Source organism: Serinus canaria, chromosome 2, assembly GCF_022539315.1.
Source record: "Serinus canaria isolate serCan28SL12 chromosome 2, serCan2020, whole genome shotgun sequence".
Classification (NCBI taxonomy): domain Eukaryota; kingdom Metazoa; phylum Chordata; class Aves; order Passeriformes; family Fringillidae; genus Serinus; species Serinus canaria.
The window spans coordinates 63,431,647-63,450,348 of NC_066315.1; the positions used below are offsets into that span (position 1 = coordinate 63,431,647).

General features: G+C 40.8%; 1 protein-coding gene across 13 annotated transcripts in view; it reads right to left on the bottom strand.

The window, feature by feature from the left end:
• The window catches only part of ATXN1 (ataxin 1), a 226,433-nt gene that overhangs the window by 159,481 nt on the left and 48,250 nt on the right, over positions 1-18,702 (bottom strand). The window contains exon 1 of one of the 13 annotated variants that reach the window (XM_030235262.2): positions 2,951-3,085. The exons of the other annotated variants lie outside the window; for them this stretch is intronic. The gene's annotated coding sequence lies outside the window, so the exon portion shown is untranslated. Of the gene's footprint in view, positions 1-2,950; positions 3,086-18,702 lie in introns of those variants that run through there. 13 annotated transcript variants of the gene reach the window in all.

The following is an 18,702-nucleotide window of genomic DNA, read 5'->3' on the forward strand; positions in this document are numbered from 1 at the left end:
CACAACACACAAATAAAGAGGACCTTGACACCATAGGCTGTGCCTATGTCACCACTCCCCAAAGCTGCTTATTGTACAAAATACTCTGCTTAAATTAGCCTGGGCCCCTACTCCACTGTGCTTATTCCCACTGACGTGGAGCTGCCTCTTCCTTCAAGGAGCCCGCTCTCGCTCTACACCAGTCAAGGCTGCAGGAGCCAAGCCTACCACTTGCAGGAAGCAGACAAAGCCCTCTAAATCTGTGACACACGTCCAGAGAAGGCTGCAAGTTCAAAGTAAAATGAGGACAGTCTGTCCATGACTCATGCCACCTAGAAACCCTTCTGAATTTAAGAAAAAGTGTTAAAGGGATTATCTTACAGAGCGTCACCCTGCCCAATCAACTAGGTTCTGCCTCTCATTTTTTTCCCTGAGCTCAAATACAAGGTGGCCAAAGATCAAAATCAGCATAAAATCCTCCTGTTCTTACTTTACATACTTACATTTTGATGCTCTGTTTAAAGAATCAAATAAAACTGTTTGATGGACAGATTCCCAGCTATCCTCCAGGCTTTTCTGCATGACCTATGGGCAAATGCTATGTGACACTTCCTGAAAGGCTGAAATAGCTCTGAATGACACTTGAGCTTCTATAGTACAACTACAGCATGAGCATTTTGCTCCTAATGCACACTGTCACTTAACCCAAAATTTCCCCTGTCCCTGCCTCTACAACAAAAATAAGAGAATTTCCCCATCTCAGAGGGCTGATGCAAGCAACACAACACCCCTGCTGATTTAGTCGACAATCCAGAAACAAGGAGAAAATTATAGAAAGTTACAGATCTCTTAACTCAGGCTGAAACTTCACATACCCAGAAAAAGACCCTGCAAACCAAAATAAGGAGTGAGTCATCAGCCTGCCCCTCTGAAACCATTTTGCTGGATAATCATTTCACTAGTACAACTCTCTTCTCCAGGGTGCTCCCAGCAAGCGTGGGGGACACTGAATGGGTTCACTGTATTCACACAACAGCTTTACAGCTGCTGAAAAAAGGCCTATTGTAGGCTTGCATTTTACTATCTCGAGTAGCATACATAAAGTTGCTGTACAGCTTCCATTACCCATCTGATCCTTACAGAAACAGGAGCAACAAATCAGGGTTTGTCAAAAGAAAATAAATTTAACTGCGATGGAGGAAATAGTCTGGTTTTCAAAAAAAAAAAAAAAAGAACAGAAGTAACAATTTATATATCAGAAGATAAAACACTAAAAATTCAGCATCACAAAAATACTTTAAACTCATTCTGCCATCCTTTTTTTTGTTACAATATAATATCTGTGAGCCAAATTCAAACTTCCCCATCAGAAAGGAGCATCAGGCCTGCCATACATACATGCACTTCCTGCAGTCATGAGGTGCACATGGCTTGAACGTCCATGCATTTATAATATTTTCTCAGTAACCAAAATAGTATCAAAACCAACAGTGAACTCTTAAAACAGAATTGTTGGGTCACACTTTACCAAGACTCACTCAATAGCCAGATAATCCTGGACTTTGCAAAACATGTGAGTAGATCTGCCAGCCCCTTCGTAGTGTCTGTGGAGTCAGGGAAAAAGGCATGAATTAGGCACATTCCTCCCAGCATTTGACTACTCCACTCTCCCCCTTCTGGAGAAATAAATGCAGCTTCAAACAAATTAAAAGAATATCCTGTCAGCTCCTTCACTCTTCCCGGTGCAATAAATGAGGCGGTGCTTGGCTTCTCTAGCTCCCAGCAGAGGCAGGTCTGAAGTACAAATCCTCCTTCCTCCTCCCATATACACAGCATTAACCCTGCCAGCTGCAAAGATGCCGAATTGAGCCAGGGCTATCCAGCAGCCTATCCCAATTGCAGCACACACTACTAGTAGCCCCCAAAAATTAAATGATGGTTGATCAGCACACATCTCCTCAAAACACAGCACTTCCCTCAAAAGCTACAAGATTGGACAAAAGTTACAGGATCAATTTCTCTGCCTTCTGGCTTCAGAACCACAGGAACACAACAGGTGCTGTGCTGCACTGCACTCAAAAGCAGAAATATTTTGCTTTTCAGTGAGAGCTGAGACAGGCACTACCCCTTGCTTTGCCAGCTTGGGACTTTAAGAAAATACCAAGAGAGTAGCAGCCTGATAAAACACCAGCAGTAGAACACCTCTTTCTCCCCAGTCTTCCTTCATTTCACAGTGGGGCCTCTCTCAAAAGGCTGATGGAACTGAATGGACTGAGATGATTTTCCATTCTAGGTAAACTGCACATACACTATGTTAGTATGACTTGACTGTGATCAAAACTGATGAAAAACCACAGCAATGGAAACAAAGACTCAAGTAAAGAGAGAAATTAAACCTCAAGACAAGCTACAGAGACAGACTCCTCTCTTATTTCTGGATTTGGGCAGGCCTACCTACCTCCAAGCATGGGGGGCAGTCAAGACTGCCAGCCTCCCTTGCCATCCCCAGGGCAAGCAATTCTGGGATGAGCCTGGGCAAAAGCAGTACTATTGCACGTGACAGGACAGAGCCAAGGCCAGTTGAGAACAGTGGATTGCTACAATATGATCTCATTTTGGAATGAGCTATGAGGGATGAAGAAATGACAGCACCAGGCTCTCTGCACACCTCTCGCCATGGGGACAGGAACTCTTCCCCCCACATCTCACAGGAATGGACTTACTACTCTCCCTTGCCTCTGCCAAGGGTCTGGCAGGCTCAGGCACACATTCCTATGTGCCATTTACTCCTTTTCTTGCCTTCTGCTCATAAACACACACACACACCATGAACTCTTTTCTTAACAGCCGAAGTGACTTTATTGCATGATTTTTGGACTAGAACTACCAGCCCACGCTCACTGCCCCCATGCCTTGATGCCACCTGTTTATCATTACAAGGTGACACAGAGCCACGCTCTCCCCCACTTACCCTGAGGCGTGTCATGTCTTTCCAAGTCATCAAGCTCCAGTCTCATCAGGTGCTGACCTCAGGCTCCCCCTGGCACCCTAAGTGCCTCCTTTATCCCAGCATGAAGGTCTGAGAGAGACAGACTGCATCACAAGGCAGTGGCTTCATCCCTTGGCAGCGACCCTGCCATATGACTGCCTGTGCTCAGAGGCACAGCCCTCCTTGGCTCACGACCTCTGAAAACAAGGAGTGCCAGTGAATGCAGAGCTGAATACCCTCCACCCACTCTTTCACTGGCCAAGCTGCTCTGAACAGTAATATACATCCTCCTGTAAAAGTTCAGTGTGTTGCCCACAAAAAGCCCAGGCAGGCGTGCCTCTGCTTAAGAGCACATGCATTTTAGAAAGAGATGTCAAGAAAATGAAATATGGTGTGATATTCAATGTGCAGGTACATTCTGGGTCCTTCAAAGGAAGGGCTCTAGAAAAACAATAGAAATTCCATGTTGTTTGGAACAGATGGGCCTCATATTTTTTTCCTATTGCCTTCTGCTTTACTTACTCATCTCACCTACCTTCTAGCTGTATGAGGTTGCTTTTTGGGATCTAGTTGCTTGCTGCCATATAGAAAGATCTGAACAATCAATATTCCTTGTACAATCATGTATCTCCAGTGACAGAGAGTACAGGAGACATTCAGGACATTTCAGAAGAAACCTGCGATGACTTTTGTTGCAGGAAACTTTGGAGGCCTTACCATAAGCTGTTTTTAGAATAGAAATTTGACTAAGCCACAACCAGCTCAGCACCACTGTGGTTTGGTCTTACTTTTTGAGAGTAGCAGGACTATGCCAGCAGCTAAAATCTTCCAGGCAGAGGAAGAAATGTTGTCACCTGCCTGGATTCAGTGATTCGGTTGGCTGCAAAGATTGGTTGTTTTTTTTTGCAGTCAAACCTACTCTTTTAATCAAAAAGAGATGGGAAACTGAGATAGACAATGCCTTTCTGTAAGTCTACTTCCAAACTTGTCTTTTGTATAAAAAACCCTGAAATACTGTATTCCTACTTCTGTCACTTCTACTTCTTTCTTTCCTTCAGCACAAGCCATAACATGAGCATTTCAGCAAATACCAGGTCTGGTTGTATGCTCCCTGGGCTGCCAGCTGTCAGATCCAGAAAGCAGGACTGTCACATCTGCCAGACTGGCTCTCACACCTACTGTCTCAGATAACATCATGTATTTTTCCAAGTCATGCTAGCAATAATATGACATTACACATTCCCTTCCCTGCCTCAGGACACACACCAAAAAGAGGCTGTACACCTTTAAATAAAGCATGAGCAGCCAGTGTCTTTGGATGGCCAAGAGCCTCAGCTGAGTGCAGTCTGTCTGAGCACCCTCTGTGACTGAAGGTTACAAGCACTGTCCCCACGTGAGCACATGCTCACATCAGCAGGTCAAGTACCAGCCACTAGACACGGGTCATTACTGGTTAAGCATCTAATGTGCACTTGGCAGTCTATAAGCTCCGTAAAGAAGATACGATCCTTTCAGTAGAAGATTTCTTCTTTCTAACTTCTCAAAACAGCCTTCCCTCTCAGAAGCCTACTCACATCAACCTTCCCCTTTCAGTAATAATTACAAAGAAAAGGGAAGAGAAAACAAAAAGAAAGAAAAATTATTAAACCTGTTTCACTAACTGGCACAACTACACACAATCACATCACTGAAATATGCCTTTCTTTCCATGCCTTCATCTCACTACATCCCTATAGGGCAAAGCTACCTTCTGCTTTTGCTAGATCAGGAATGCAGATTTTAAAGCAAGTCTCCAGGTAATCCACCCTGCCTGGGCTTTTAGTTGTATTTTGGGGTGGTCCTGCAACACATGAACAAATCCCTCTTGGCAGGAATTAACTAGAAGCATCATGTTCCCCAGAGTGAGCAGCCAGCAGCACTAGACGGCTCAGAAGTAAAAGCAACCAGAAAATATGCCTGGTGCAAAGCTCAGCATCCCACCACAGTTTTCAGAGATACTCTCTCCAGTCAGTCCATCCTACTTTTTAATGTAGTCATAATCACAAAAATCAAATATTCTGCTGTAATTCATCTTTATGCCACCATATTAAAAGACATTATTATATTCTATTCTAATATTGCAAATGTAATACTGACAAGCAGCAAGAGCATCTTGAAGTGAATAATGTAAAGAATAGATCAAAGTAGTTTCAGCTACAATAACTAACCTAATTTCTGTAGTTCTGCAATGAGCTCTTCTACTCTTTAAATTATCTTCTCTTTGTCCTACACCAAAATAGTGAGAAAACAGTTACAGAAAGGGAAAAGTAAAACAAACTGAAAATTTTCTCTTCATCTTTTAGCAAAATAGAATTTTGCTAAAGAAAAGAATTATTAGAGAAGGGAAAAAGTAAACCAAATTGGATAAAAAGATCAGAAAAAGTACTACTTTTAAACCCCATGAAAGCTAATACTACCACCATAAACCCCATGAAAGATAATAAACATTAGGCATAATAATAAAAATTCAGGCATTAGTTGTAAAAATTGCCAGCAGAAAATTTTAGGCAGCTGTGCTTTTTTAATATATTGTAATCTGAGTTTATGTCAAATGTCCTCTGGTTTTTGTCCTCACAGTAGATATTTTGTTCTCCTTGAAAATGTCCTTAAATAGACCCTCAAAATCAACACTTATCATAACTAATTCAATTAATAGGACAGTCATCACATCTTTTTTCAGAGCATGAAAAGCCAAGAATTCTATGACATGATGTCTAGCTTTACTTTTTACCACCCATTAAAAAATACCTGCTGAGTCTGTGGATGTTTTCAGGCCAGTGGCTAAAAGCCACCACCTATACACAATTCCCTATACTTGTTTCTCTTCCTCATCAGCTGTTTGTCCCTAGCAGTAGCAAGAGCATAACACACTAGAGTTTCACTGGAAGCTGCTAAGAAATACCTTGTGACAGAAACTTCCTTGCGTTCCAGGCACAGGAAACCAACTAAACCTCACTGATTAATCTGTTTAACTTTTGTTAAACTGTTCTGGACCAGGCAGCAAATTTGTGAGCAAAACTGACATTGACCACCATGCTGAGGACCTGGCTGAGGCCAAGTGAAATGCTCTTCTAGTATTCAAATCCTTCTCAAAAGCTCCTCTCTTCCTTCAAACGCCTTCCATGCAGGAGACGACTCTGAGGTCACTGCAAGCAGGAAGCCAAAGCACAGAGGAAGTGTGTGTAAAATCCACAGTCTCAACTTCACCATCACTGTCCATTTTCATGAATGAAAAAGGCAGAGTCAGTATGGGAAGCTGGGCCCTGTCACAATTGCTACCATGCTGTCAGTCCTTTTCCTCCAAAGCAATGTGGATTTGTGTTCATTTCCTGCAAAGGTAATTCTATGTATTAAACCAGCCAGGGACATGGTTTCTAATATGGTTAATTTTTAACAGCACAGCTTTGGGCCTAACTCCTTGTCCTGCGTTTTCAAGAGCTGTTTGAGAAAGTTTGGGACCTTTAATAAGTGATCTCTGTGCTTAAACTGCATTCCCTGGTAACTCTATGCACAGGACAGAAAAAGTGGATTGGGCTCTAACCTCCCAGCTCAGCTGCACAGACCAACACCATGTTCCATCTGTCACACAGCCCTGGTCACATCACCTGGTCCATCTGTCCATTTGACTCATACAGAATATGTGTAATGAGTGAAGGTGCTGTTAGTTAGAGTAAGCTGAACACTTACAACCCAACATTTACCACTAAAGCACGGGTAAAGTAAAAGGATGTGGGATATTCTCCCTCGTTAAAAGACCAAGCAGTCCCATACACAGTGGAGTCCATGAAGGCTCGTTCCTGTGGCTTTGCCTCCACATGACCGCATGCAAAGAAAGATGCACACTCTGAGCAAAGCTAACCCTGAGCAATGGCTCATCCCCTTGCACTCTCACATTTCTGATAACACAGGCCAGCCTTCAGAAAGGTCACCCGTTTCTGTCACTGTTCTATACCCGAATCCTTGTTCCACAAAACTGCTCAGAGCTCAGTCTGCCTGTTAAATTTAGCTGGAATTGGTCAGTGGACTCCAACCTTACTGCAGAGACTCTGGGAGATACAAAGATAGCGTACTCCAGAAGGAAAACAAACAAAAATATTCATCTTGGCCTGAGAAAAATTATGTTGAACTGGCAAGAAAGGTAAACCAATGGATCTGATGTTAAAACTCAGAACCTCAGCGCAAGTTCTGTAACACTCATCAGTAACAAAATAAAGCATCATCTTGCCCAGGGAGGTTTATTTTACTTAGGCTGGTTTGAAACACAGCTTTACTTGTACTTACTGTGAACTGCATTCTGTTTATGAATAATATTAGATCTATCTTCTGGGAAATTAAATTGTAATCTGTTCTCTGTTCCATTTCTTTAACACATTCAGTTTACTACTGTAACTTATTTGTGATTTACCAAATTCCAATTACAGAAAGTAGGACAACATTTTGTTCCTATGCAAGACAGGAAAAGTACAGATAACAGATTCAAATCTGCTTCAAATGACAGAGGACAAGTAGATGTCTGGGGTTTTTGAGGAGAGGTGAGATAATGAAAAGGTTTTTCCCTGGAGGATCAAAACAAACTGTTTTTCCTTTACATTATTCATAATATAAGACAGATATCATTAGAAACAAAGCTAAGTTTATGGAACATTCACAATGTTGCATATGGCTACATGTGTCTTATTAATTTTGGTGAACAGAATTTGTAACCAGAATAATTATTTACAGCCTAATTTTATTTGGATATTGCACCTCTTTACATCCATACACATCTACTAATGTGGGCTTTAGTGCAGTCTGATCTCTCCAGCATTTATTCATACCTAGGACAAAACTGCTTTCAACCTGCATATATTTGTCATGACAAAGACAGCACTCAACAGTTTCATTTTCTGGCACCAGCCTGTGTCAATTTTAACATTATACTGTCTTTTCCAACAATTCCTTGACTTTAGACCTAGGGTTTCTCTTTGGTGTCTGCAGCTAGTAACTATACTACCGCATAACTTTCCTGTCACCACTGTCCTAGAGAAAATGAAAGTAACCCTTCAGCCAGTCTCTGCAGGATGAGCGACATTTGCAAGGAAACCAGCTGTGCAACTTTCTTTCAAATAGGCTGAAATAGACAACAACCCACTTTCAGTAGCTGGTATATTACTAAAAAAAAAGACAATGATAATTACATAATTGCTTTTAAATAAGTTTAAAAAGCTACAAACACCCTCTTGTACTAGTCCCCTGACTCTTATTTTGTGCTAAAATACATATGCCTCAACATATAGGTATATATTTAAATGCAATCTACACTAGATTAATCTATTTAAGGCTCAAAAAAATTTAAAGATATTTTGAAAGTCAGCAAGGACAATTATGCCTCTTTAGGCTTATGATAACATATGAGAGGACATAAAATTTGAGGTTAGATTCTTCCCCAGAGTGGGAAACAACCCTACATTTCATGCAAGTGAGTAGCATCAAGCTCAGAAATTTGCTGTGTAGTATTTTCAGAAAGACATCTAAATTCTAGAGAAATATGTCATCCCCCTGTGAATGCATTACTTTCCTAGGCCTTTTCATAGTTATTACTGGGATCTTCTCTTCATTATTAAAAACAAACTGTTCATCATTGTGAAAAGAGTGAACTGCTCCCCCTTCTCTCCCAAGTTCCAGTGAGTGTGATTGTTACCAAGCACTGACATATTTGAACTAGAAAAAAATATTTCATTAAAAAAAATCCTTCACTCTTACTTCAGTATTTTTTCAGGAGTGCTTTCCACATATGTTAAAATGTTACTTAAATTAGCATCTGCTATTTAAAATTTGTGCTTTTGAAAAATAACAGCAGCTGATCAACACACAAAACCATGGTATTCTCATTTCTTGCATTCTTTTTGGAGCACTGGAGATTGGTATGCATAAACAAACAGAAATGGAATCCCTCTACATCCCATCGACATTATGAGCCACTCATTAGAAGTGGGAAAAGACTTATGATTTGGGGGTTTTCCTACATCATAAGATTTTGCAGCACACTCCCCAGAATAAGCCAAGGAGGCTCTTTCAGGTCCCAAAGCATTTATATGCTTAACTTTAGGGGCTCCAGAAGTGAGCAGAACTACTCAGATTTACAAGTTAAACACCCACCCAGCCAGAACTGTAATCCAAGCCAGTGAGCAGTACCACTGTTAACTTTCTGGAGGAGCTGAATTTGTTCCCTCTGTCCCACAGCTTTCCCTTTCTTTTTATTTCCAGAAGCAAGATGAAAGATAAAAGGGCCTTCTGCTATTTGTACTAATGACCTGTTAGTCACAGGAGTCTGAAAGGCAAACTGACACATCCACTCATTTTTACTGTTTCCAGTATTTACAGTACTATTTCTCCAGGACTGTGAAGCAGCTGCCAGTGATTACTAGAATTTGGCATGTAGAAGCTCATGTATCTGAAAAAAACATGATCAAACAATATGCAGCTCATTAAAGAAAGTTCCTAACTCTATTCCCTGCCCTAATACTTTGTTTTTATCTCCTGGAAATATTTACCACACCACCTGATTAAGCTGAGCTGCTTATGTATTTTGAAAATACAAATTATGCCATCAGTCATTCATGGTATGACAGTAAACGTGCAATTATACAACTCGGCAAGCTCCCGCAGTGCACCAAGGCAGGCACAGCCCCACACAGCACAACCAGACTGCCCAACCTTTACTGATCTCAGATGAAAACTTGGGCAATAAAACAGCCCACGCTCTGAAGAACAAAGCTTGGACTGGCTCGAACACATTCACCAGACTGATCAGAGCCATGTCTTTCCAGTCTGCATCTGCAGGCAAGGTGAGAGGGAAGCACTTGCAGAGGAAGGAGTGACTGCACACTTTTCTAGATGTGTAACAAATCTACTTTAAGATTCATTTCCCAGAGTTGGACTTCTGTGCCAAGAAGTTAATGGACTTCAGTCCTATGTCAAAACCCATTGTCATTCCGTCTTCTCTCTCTCCTCCAATTTTCTTTTGTGCTTTTATGGTCCTCTATGTGAGGATTAAGTCCTTCACATACATGCAGAACTGTACTTCCAGGGTGCCACCCTTGGCTTGTAGGAGTAGGATCCAACTCTTTTTAGATTGTGACAGCTCAATCAAATTTGCCCTATGACCACCAGGACTGACAGGTAGCTTAAGAACCCTGGGAAATCTACCCTTCAGCTTTTACTTTGGTCCTCCTTTCTACCTCTCCTATGACACTTAAAGCCCCCCACTACACAAAACTGGCAATAATATTTACAGTGAGCTAGAAGGCAGAAAAGTAAGAAATTATAGTGCAAGTATAAAATTCATGCTGCTGTATTTATTTCCAGTTTCATGTGTCTATCATAGCACAATTAAAACTCCCCAATGCTAAAAAGCTGGTTTCTTCTCTGTTAATGTGATACACTATCTTGACTCACATGATACTGGATTCACCCAAGGCTGCAACTCATTCAGAAAGTTAGCACAAATGCCATGTCCCATTTAAAATCTAAATGAGGTTTTAAAAGATCAACCTACATCTACATAAACCTCATTCCTTACTCCTTCGGAGTAGAGAACATCATCTGAGCAAGACTTTCCACCCTCAGAAGTCCCAGCCAGTGGTCAGTTTGACTGGCATGACACAGGTAGCTGCAGAGGACTGCTCTCTGCATATCCTCATGATGCAGAAGGGAAGAAGCAATTGGTCCTGCACAGATCTGCACGGCACCAGAGATCTATTTATACAGCTCTAGCAGGCTGAAACTCTGCACAGAAACTGCAGCCATCTCTTCAGCTTTCAAACTGAAGAGGGGTGGATGTCTCTAATTCTGATTCCCATGGTGTTCCCTGCAAAAATGACAATCATTTTAATTTTGCGTGGGGTAGAGCTGCTGGCATGTTTCGCACGTCTTTCCCTACACCAGCTTCAAGATTCTTACACCTCAAGGATTATCAGCTTTGTCACTGGGTATTAGATTCCATATCTGAGATTTGTAATATGGCCACCCTAATCAAAGTGAGGGTAACACTTCCCCACTAAGTTCAGTAGGCACTGCAGCTTTTTCTTTTTTTTTTTTTTTTAGCATATGAAAATAATAAAACAATCAAAAAAAGATAATTTAGAGTCATACTATACCCAACTGTCATTTGTAAGACTTTACTGTATCATTAGTCAGAGCTTCTGGTGACAATATAACCCACAAGGCTGAAACTTGAGTGGTTTATACATGTCATCAAAGCCTTAAAAGATAAAAATGCCACCTTAGAAAGTGGGAGTATTTAATTTTTTATAATACTTTTGTACTAGTATAAAGCATTCACTTAATTTAAATCAGTGACTTCTTTTCTTAAAGTATTTGTATCTGTTTGATCTTTTACAAATATCTAATTCTTTTTTTCAGATCTAATAGTGCTGAGTACTTTGAAGACAATTTGCCAGGGTTTATTAATTAGAATTCCTACAAACCTTGGGGGGGGTTGGATTTGGTGAGGGGCTTGGTTCGGTTTTTTTTTTTTTGGGGGGGGGGTGTGGGGTGTGGTGTGGCTAGTGTGTTAGATTTTGTTGTTTGTTTGTTTTGCTGGGTTTTTTTTCCTCCCCTCCAAACCAGGGCAGAGCATTGCAAATGCAAAATTCCAATCACCTCCCCCAGATGCCAAATTCTTTTCATGAAGTGGCAGATTAGTTATGTTACTTGGTAACAGCTGTATGGTGTAGTGGCTTCTACTAGGTCTGTACAAACACAAACACATGTCCACAGGCTAGAAAACAAAACCAGACAAATTCTCAGATAATGTAGAAATGTAGAAAGGCTAAATAAACTCCAATGAAAACTAGCTAGGAAGGAATGCTGTGACTCAAACTCATAACAGCCATAGCTGTGGACATTACAACAAGTTACACAGTACTGATTATTACATATCAGAACTTGATTACTGACTTTCCTAGCACTGAAAATGCTCCTAAAAATGGAATGTTATAAGAACTTAAAAGTCATTGAAATTAAATATGGTCAAATCAGTTAATTTTATCACAGTTTTCCATTAGCTCATATTGCTACACTACATTTTCGATGTATTCATGGACACAGGCATATGCATGCACACACACACACACACACACACACATTGGGGAAGTGAAGGAAAAAGAAGAAAATCGGTATTATGAACAACCAAAGAAGTAGAAATTAAACAACAGACTCAGCAGATCAATGAGGCCCATGCTTGTTTTCCATTATCTATAGTAGAGCTTGACTACAGTTAAAGTGCTTTGATGAACGAGGGTCCCCAAAACACAGTGCTCCTCAACCCAGTTATCTGAGCATGGCTTTATGTGAAACAAAACACTTGAACACAACTAAAGGTATGGAAATGCTCAGGTTTAGCAAATGAAAGCCTTGTAGGAATTCTACTAGTTAGGGAAAAACCCATAGTGGCTAAAATTTCATCACCTCTAGCAGCTTTTGAATAATGCAATGGTCTTTCTGGCAGTTTCATAAAACCATATGTAATCTGCACAAGAAGTTCTACAATGTCTCAGCACTTCCTGGGGACTCAGAGCAGTAGGGTAGCCTTGCAACACAAGCAGAGATTAATCATTTTCTAATGCACAGTAATAAATAATGTATCCCCCATAGTACATAAATTAAAGCTGTAATTTCATCCCAGTTCTGTGATGACACCAGAAGCCCAAGATGGAATTTCAGCCTTGTTATGACCAGTCAGGATACACATTATTCCTAAAATTATGATCTGAGAGTTTATAATGAACTGAGGACTTATGAAGGCATTACCAAAAAAGAAGGATATGTAATTACAAGCAGAAAATAAAATTATTAAGTCAGATATTGTTTGCAGAACTTGCTAAAATAAGCAGTAAATCTCATCCCTCAAAAACCCACTCAGCGTATTTGTAGCAAGGCAAGCAAAGATCACTACTACTATCAAAAAACTGAAAGTTGTTCTAGTACCACGGGGCAATGCCTCCACCACAGCAAACAGTAAGAAACTACATGCTGAAGTTCAGGTTTTGTGTTACAGAGTCCTTACAATGTTGAATATATGTGCTCCTACAACCATACACAGCATTTCACTCAGAAGTCAAACAGGTATTGTAGAGGTGCACAACAGGCATAAAATATCAGGATAAAGTCACAGTCTATCTCAAATCCACATTCCTATCTGATAAGGAAGCTACTGAGCAAAACAAAATACTCATGATGAGAAGTTTTATCCTTCTGATGTAAATATATATAAATATATATATACACACACATACACACACAGTTTATACAGTGTAAAGGATCTCAAAAATTTTCATGAATACCATGGCCCTAATATTTCCCCTGCAGAGAATTTCAAGAAATCTTATGAAAACTCAAAAGACACTTTACAAGTCTAACAACAAGCATTTTAATGCAAATAAGGTTTGAAGTATGAAGACCAAGAGCCAAAATAACCATCTATATAGAGTTAACTGTTATATTCACCCTGACTTTTGCTACCAATTCCCATGATTTTTAGCAAATCCCACAAGATTTCAAGGATGTCTGGAGCCAGCTTTCTTTCAGAGACAAGAAGAAAATAACTTTCTGACCGTCTTACACAAACAAGGCATGAAATTTCACAGGATCATTCACGGCCTGGAGTGGTTCCACATTCTGAACTTCTTTGCATGGTATTATTCATAGATTTATCTTATCCCCCCTCCCTCCCACCACATTCTTGATAATGTGAGACTCATAAATCATGTTCACTGTCTCTTGCTCTCTCTCCCCACCCCACTTCACTTAGGTTTGTAGCTTAGAGAGCTGTAAAAAAAAAGTAAAGGAGGGGAAATGTGAAGATTATGAAAAAAAAGTCAAATGAATTGGTGCAGAATGATGATTTTTAAAAGCTGAAACTGTTTAAGGTTAGAGTAGCAGTTTTTGAATATCTGATGCTTCCCCACAAGTCACTGTATTTTTTGTTCCTTCCAACTCTTCCTCTTCCCACTTCCCATTTCTATAATGGTAAAGTGTTCAGAGTTGAATACCTGAACTTATATTTTCTATACTCATATTTGAGCACCTTAACACTAATGTTCTCATATTCAAGGAGCCACTCACCCAGAGAAGCCTACTAATTTTTCTCTTCTCTTTTAATCTCTCTGATAACCAGCAAAATTTTAAATCTGCATATAAATATTTACATGCCTACATCTGCATTTAAGGACACATTTTCCACAGACCTATTTTCTCCCATTTTGCCTTCCCTGACTATTCACACAAACCAAAAAAAGTACCAAAAATCATGAGAAAAGGACAAGGAAAACAAGACAATTGTCTAAAGCTCCTTGCCTCCATGCTTTCTCCACAAGAAGCATATCATCACCTCTAAATAGCAACCTGAAACCTACTCAAGAGACTTACGTAAGTCATGAGTCAAGAACTAAAGCAGTGAGTGTCAAAACATTCAAAGACACAGTACCCTCTGCTCCTAGTAGTAAAGGAGTAACTGCTGAGAATATGCAAAGATGATCACTGCACAGGAGAAAAATCACAGTAAAAACTTGTCAGAGACCGACAGAATCCCAGAATGGTTTGGGTTGGAAGGGACATTTAAAGAGCCGTTCCAAACCCTCCCTTGCCACATGCAGAGACATCTTCCCTGGATTATATTGCTGAAAGCCAACCATTCAAAAATGAGCCACACAAACTGAGCTACAGACTTCAGCAACAGTAGTACACTGCTAGAAACCCTCTGACCTGGTGTGATCTTGGATGCTTAATATGGCTCAATGAACAATATAAGCTCCCACTAAAGTGTTAACATATGCCCAAAGCATGCCTGCACCTGCCTTTTACTGGGGACTCAGGGAGAGAGACAGTTTTCTATGGAATCTCTTAGACAGTAGGTTACATTGCTCATGAGATATTGCTCACAGGGAATGGCAATCCAACACAGGGACTAAAAGGTGACCCTGTAAATAAATGTCAGCTGCAAAATCAAATACCTCTCCTGAACAAACACTGCTATATTGACAGTGTAAACAAAATACAGAGAAGAGAAATAACTCCCCAATGAAAAAGAAAGAAGGAAAAAAACCTAGAGGGAATGGCATATGGCAAACTTAGGTCACTATAACCCCAACCGATGTAGGCTCTTCCCATTCTCATCACCATACCCCATCTGTGCCTAAGTATAAATGGAAGGGTTACCTATCAAGTTCTCTTTCTTCATGCAAATATAATTTTCACTTCATGTATTCTGAGGACTATATAACTTACCAATTCAGAAATTATTCTAAAATTATGCTTATGTAATACATACCATATTAATTTACATTCTTACTGCAGTAGTCATACAAACACATACAATAACTGTTGCTCAGAATGCTTTTCTCCTGTCTGGGAATTATCTTACACTTGCACTCTAAACTAAAGGCATTTATTAAAAAAAAAAAAATCTGTAAAACCTGATCACCAGCCTATTAATTGGTCTTCTTTTCCTCATTGTTAGTTCTACACACAACACATGACACACGGCCAAGGACTCAGAAGCAGTGAAAACTTCAGTGCTTGCAACCCAAGGAGAGAAGCAGGACTGCAGAACTGTGTAATTACGAGAAGAAAGAAGTACAATTGAAAGAGTCCCTATTTCTGACAGCACATCTCACAAGAAACACCGGCACCTGTCACAATTAACTGTGTGGTGAGGACTTCCCTACTGACACCATACCTAGAGATGTGGATTTTTCATCACACAGAATTTCAAGTTGCCTCCTGGAAAAAAGGAAGGAGAAGGAACATTCAAGGGTTTTTTCACAATGTTTTAAAATTATGTAACTCCACTAACTGAAGAAGACTCATTACCATTAACTTACTGCATTGTTGCAATACAGGCATTAAGAATCCAAAAGCAGAAGCTCTTGCTGCTTATCCAAGTATTGGTGCTGATTTGTTCCTGACAAAATATAGGACAAACGAACATACTGCTAATGCATACTGTGTTAATTATTCTGCAGTGCCATATAGTAACCCTGATGGAAGTTCAAAGGAGTTGTGACAGATCAGGATGGAAACAGTAGTATATATAGTTTAAATTTGCATTCAGTCATTTGCAACTATAACATGGGAGAATTGAGCTTGGAGGCTGCATTGCTGCCTAAATGATCTCACATTATGCTACCAGATTAAGTATTCCTCTGAGATAAAACACTGTAGAGGGCTGAAGTTCAGAAAATCTATTTCAACCCTGTTTTGTAAACCTCAGTACAGCTCCAACTCTCTGTTATTGATACCAATTCAATGGAACACATTTACATTGCAAATCCACACCAGGCTTAAAAAGTCAACCAGTTAGTGCACAACACTGAGAGCAATGGAGGGCCTGCAGACACTTACAGACAACACATTGCCACAACAAAGCTTTAATTTAGAAGGAAAAGCACTGGCCTCTGGATTTGTAGAGAACCACCCAGAGATAGGAACTGGGAGTACATAAATAAGCAGAAGCAATTCTATGAGCCTACACAAAGCGATTTCCAAAACTCATCCTCCCACATCTTTACCAGTGAGCTGAGCAGCAGCAGCAGCAAGTTGCTGTCTGGGACCCCTACAGGGCCCTGAAACTGGGCAAAACCCTGCTCCTCTCTGCTCAGCCCAGCTACCCAGGACATCAATGGCCAGCCTACAGCCCATGGGACACAACACTGACCCACAAAATGCCCAATCCAGCTCATCACTCACTTACCCATGGACCCTCTGGCATCCTTTGCCCCTGGAAAAACACAGCAGAAGCTGCCTCACCCCAGGGCACCTTTGGCTCCCACAAGCCCACAGCAAGTTGTGGGTTGCAGTACAAGAGGGGTTTTAGGCTAAGCCTCTCTGAACACAGCAGATCCCACAGCAAACTCCACCTGTCAGGGAAAACCCAGGGTCAAACCACTGCAGCCCACACTTGCTGAGCTGACCCAATGCACTCCTGAACACAGACACAACTAAACATATCAATGGTACATATAAGCTTTCTCAGTAAAAACATACCTGCATGCATTTACAACATACAGCCTTATGTTTTGATACTTAAGTTTTGTTACTTCCCCCACACTCCCTGAAATAAATATATTAAAAAAATTTCCATTGGCTTTTTTCAATCGTTAATCACGTTATACTAATAAATATTCTGACAATGACATTGTTTAAACAACCTCTTCTCCACCCAGAATCCACTGGCAAAATCCACATGTAAGCTGACCATCACATAACCCTGCTTTTGAATGCTAATTGAAATACACTTCCCCCAGCCAGCACAGTAAAGAGCTACTCTTTGAGAGGGGGAGTGCAGACAAGAAATGAGAGAGGGGCCTTTGAGAGGAAATAAAAATAGGATCTCTTGATCCCACCATGACATGGCTCAGACATTCTCCCTGTGGGGGAAGACAATGTTTCTTACAGCAGTAAGAGTTTTTATAACATTTTCTTCTCCTTTTTCTCCCCCTGTGAAACTTTGCTTCCTGAAGAATGCTTTATATAAAAGACATGACATTTGGCAACCCAGCTCTGCTGCTTTGAGAAATTCTTTGGCAAGCACCCTACGTGCTGACTGCATTAAGCACATCAGTTTATTCATTTATTTATTTATTTATTTAGGCAGAAGTCAGAAGGAGCAAGCCATACAATTAATGCACAGCACAGTATCACTTCATCCAGAAAAAATGGGAGAGGAGCTGGGGAAGAAGGAGCTGGAGTTTCTACTTTTGAGAAACCTCATCATGGGAGCAAAAACGGTTCTCCAACCTCCAAGTGTTGTTGCTGTTCTGGAGCATACAAAGTGATTCTCAGATCTCAAGGCATTTAGGGAACATCAATTAATTAATTAATTAAGACTGGATTCCACATCAAAGGCAGGTATCATTACACATCTATTTTGCACATGGGTAAAATGAGCCGCAAAGTGAACCTAAGCCTGTCCCGAGGCAGGAAGCACTGCCTTGCTCCTGCTGAGGGGAAGCTGCCTGCATTACCCAGCAGGAGGGCTCAGCACTGGCCACCTGCATACCCACACTTCCCTCCTCACATCACGAGGGAAAACAGAAAATAGAGATATTTCTACATGCCACCATCTTCCCAAGGGTGCAGCCTGTGTCTGTGAAGCACAAGAGCCCCTGTCCATAAGCACTGATTTCCTTTGCTCCATATTGTGTGCCCATGATGCACCTCAGCACCGTTAGCAGCAGATCAGGAACAGCACCATGTATACATATAATCATGGTCATGGGCTGGGAAAAGCAAAATCTCTGAGGGTCAAGGACTTCAATGAGCAATGCCTATCTCCTAGTCAGATGCCACATGCTGAGCAGGAGGGCCCTACATTCGTTGCTTGGAGTTATGGACTGCATTAGTGAGGCTTACAAGAGAACAAGATGCTTCTCAGAAACAATGGAGTACTTTTGCTTTTTACCACCATTAGCCCTATTTATTTACACCAGGGAGCAACAAAGCTTGGCAACACACTGCCAGGGACACCCAATAACAGCAGATTCACAAAACCATGATGTTTTCAAGCTAAACAGGAAGAAGAGATGGGAACTGGAGATGACATAACACACCTGCCCAGAGACAGAAGCTGGCCATTCCACAAGCTTGGAAAGGTAAAGCTCCTGCACTTACCACATATCCCCTGGTATTTTCAAGCTAAACTGCTAGCAGCAAAT